Source organism: Cicer arietinum, chromosome 7 (assembly GCF_000331145.2).
Source record: "Cicer arietinum cultivar CDC Frontier isolate Library 1 chromosome 7, Cicar.CDCFrontier_v2.0, whole genome shotgun sequence".
In the NCBI taxonomy this organism is placed as follows: Eukaryota; Viridiplantae; Streptophyta; class Magnoliopsida; order Fabales; family Fabaceae; genus Cicer; species Cicer arietinum.
In genome coordinates, this window is record NC_021166.2 from 37,222,390 (window position 1) to 37,226,402 (window position 4,013).

Genomic DNA, 4,013 nt, shown 5'->3' on the forward strand with positions numbered 1-4,013 from the left:
CATCACCTTATCACCTGGTCACTACAAAATTTCCACATATATGGATCATCCCACACATAGTATTTGAAATTATAATTCAAATTCGACCCAAAGTTTAGAAACAAGATAAAAATATTAATCTAAGCTATAAAGAACTTTTAAAATACCAAACTAAAAAGCTAAAAACATGTGCTCAAATGCTATGATCACATAAATAAATGAAGAATGGATTGAGCCTCATGGTGGGAAACGCATCACCCTATCACCTAGTCACTACAAAATTTCCACATATATGGATCATCCCACACATAGTATTTGAAATTATAATTCAAATTCGACCCAAAGTTTAGAAACAAGATAAAAATATTAATCTAAGCTATAAAGAACTTTTAAAATACCAAACTAAAAAGATAAAAACATGTGCTCAAATGCTATGATCACATAAAAAAATGAAGAATGGATTGAGCCTCATGGTGGGAAACGCATCACCTTATCACCTGGTCACTACAAAATTTCCACATATATGGATCATCCCACACATAGTATTTGGAATCACTTTTAATTTTGTGTATTTGTGTTCTGGATGCATCTGCAGGAAAGACTCCAGCAACTAGATAATAATAATAATAATAATAATAATAATAATAATAATAATAATAATAATAATAATAATAATAATAATAATAATAATAATAATAATAATAATAAAATTGGAAGTTAAAATTAAAAAGGGGTTTTTTAGATTTTTGATTTAACAGATGAGCAAAACGATTAATCCACTTATTCGAGTTTCAGACCTATCACAAATTCTATCAATGAGTTTAATTTCGAATTCGTGTTTCTATTCTTATTTGACTATTGAAATGATCAAACAAGTGTAATCAATCCTATGTGAATTCAGTTTCTTTGACTGGATTAAGCATCACAATCATCAAAATATTACAATTAACGATCAAGCGTCGCAAAATTATAATTCAATTAAATTAGAAAACAAAACTGAATTTTGTCAAATAAATTTAATCGATTCTATTGAAATTCAATTTAAGCAATGAGAATATCAATATAATAAAATAAACAAGAATAGAATCATGAATACGAAATTGACAGTGTAACATAAATCTCAAGATGTTGATAAAACTCTAAACTCGTGGATTAACCTTATAAAATTAGCCTTCCATGAAATTAAAATAAAAATTGTTTATTTCTTATAGCAATCTGAATCTTAATATTTCCGTCCGTGAAACGAAACAAAACTACCAATATATAGTACTCGATATTGGGCTTTGGGTTTAGGGTTTAAAAACAAGTGACCCGCTATTTAAAATTATTACAAAAGTCCAGATTACAAAATCTGCAATTTTGGCCCAGTAAAGTTTGGCATTTGGATTTTATTCGAACATAAAAGTTGTAGCTCAGATTTTTAGCTTTCCAACGCATGCTCGTATGCGCCAATCCGATATCTAGAGCTCAAGTTATGGCCTACAAAACGAGAAAGGGTCAAAATGCAAAGAATAAAATTATAATTCAAATTTGACCCAAAGTTTAGAAACTAGCTAAAAATATTATTTCTAAGCTATTAAGAGATTTTAAAATACCAAACTAAAAAGCTAGAAATATGTGCTCAAATGGTATGATCAAATTATGCTATGATCATCTGCCGAGAATATCTTAGGGGTATGAGCGATGTCTAATAGGTCTCATAGCCCCTGTGTATTTCCTATTTGTATATTGTAGACTATTGGCCCAAAAACTATTTTAGCTTGTTTGTATATATGATGCAATTATTTTGGACTCTTGTCGTTTGTTTTACGACATAATATTTTATTAATTTGTTTCAAAATAATGCACACGTGTTGTTAAAAATCGGGGTATTACATTGTGGTATGAGAGCTTTGGTTAGATTATAGGTCGAACTGTAGGTTGAGAGTCGTTATCTGATCATGCGTCGGGGTAAGTTGTTTGAGTTGTCAGATCTTGTGTAGTTGTTATGTGTTGATGTACTCGCTAGTTATTTTTGGAATTCTTCTAAGTGGTGTTAAGATTTCATGTTGATTTGGTTTTGTAGGAAACAATGCCTCCAATAAGGAACAATGCTGCAAGAGTCAACATCAACAGGGATGATCAAATGGTTGAAGTAATGAATAACATGGTTGCTTCTGTTGCTGCACAGACAGCTGCAAATACTCTACGAGATCTAGAGAAGAGGGAAAAAGAGATTCGTGCTGGTGAGTCAAGGGGATTGAAAGATTTTCTTCGTCATAATCCTCCAAAGTTCAGGGGTGATGAGAGTCTAGAAAAAGCCGACCAATAGATTCAGAAAGTGGAAAAGATCTTCGACATGATTAATTGTCAAGTAGGGGTGAAGGTCAACTATGCTACGTATCTGCTACTAGGGGATGCTGAATATTGGTGGAGAAGTACAAGGCTTCTGATGGGATCAACTCATGAGGAGCTGAACTGGGAGTCGTTCAAAAGGAAGTTTTTTGACAAATACATCCCAATGAGTACCAGGAATAAGTTGGGTGATGATTTTCTTAAATTGTACTAGGGAAATATGATAAAGGGTGAGTATGTTACTAAGTATGAGTCATTGTCAAGGCATTTTAGGTTTTTCCGTGAAGAGGTTGATGAACAATTTATGTGTCACCGTTTCCAAAATGGACTGAAGTATGAAATTCAAGACTATGTCCTGCCATTGGGAATTCGGTGTTTCCAAGTTTTAGTGGAGAAATGTAGAGAAGTTAAGGACATGAAGAACAAGATGGCCAACCGAGGAGGGAACTTTAGTTCATGGGGGCTTAGTCGGGTGAACCATCAAAACAACAAAGGAAAACAAATTGTTAAGACCTATAACCGACCACATAACAACAATAAGGGTCAGAATTTCCCAGTGAACCAGAACTTTGGAAGACAATTGGGACAATTAATTCGATGTTTCTGATGTGGGGAAGAGGGACATTATGCTAATGATTTTACCTCTGAGAGTCTTCCATGCTACAATTGCCAGAAGCTATGTAACTTTGCAAGGGATTGCAAGGCTCTAAAGGTGGAACCAACAATGAATGCAACTAGGGCTACTCATCCTACTGCTAAAGGACGCGTTTATTGCATGGGTGCTGAAGTAGGAAATCAATCTAGAAATTTAATCCAACAAGACTGTGGGATTGTAGGTAACACTCTAACTGCACTTTTTAATTTGAGGGCAACTCATTCCTTCATTGTTATGGATTGTGTGAATATTTTGATTTGGTTGTTTCCACACCTGCTAAGACTTTGATCGTAAATACTGCATGTTTACATTGTCAAGTAACTATCCATAATAGGGATTTCTTGATTAATTTGATTTGTTTACCCTTACAATACTCGAGGTCATTCTCGGTATGTATTAGATGTCATATCATTATGTAATCTTGGATTGTGCTCACAAATTGGTTCTTTTCCCCAAGCCAAGAGTCATTAAGTATCTGTCTGCTACCAAACTCGGAGTATCGCAGAGAGAAGGAACTCAAGAGTTTCTTTCATTAACTAACATGGAAGGAAAGATAAATGTGAGCATAAAAGACGTGGGGCATGTCAAGGAGTACCCAGACGTATTTCCAACAGAAATTCCAAGATTACCACCAGTAAGAGAGGTGGAGTTCTTCATTGATCTACACCCAGGAATCGAACCTATTTTGATTGTGCCATATCGGATGTCACCATTGGAATTGAATGAGCTCAAGGGCCAAATTGAAGATTTGTTGCATAAAATATTTATTAGACCAAGTGTGTCACCATGGGGAGCTTCGGTATTGTTAGTTAAGAAGAAGGACAAAAGTTCGCGCTTATGTGTGGATTATAGGCAACTTAATAAGGCAACTATTAAGAATCGTTATCCTTTACCACATATCGATGACTTGATGGATCAGTTGAGAAGAGTTGTGGTGATTCGATTAAGAGAAGGAGATATTCAGAAAACTGCTTTTAGAACCCGTTACGGACATTATGAATATCTTGTAATGCCATTTGTTGTTACCAATGCACCAACAATTTTT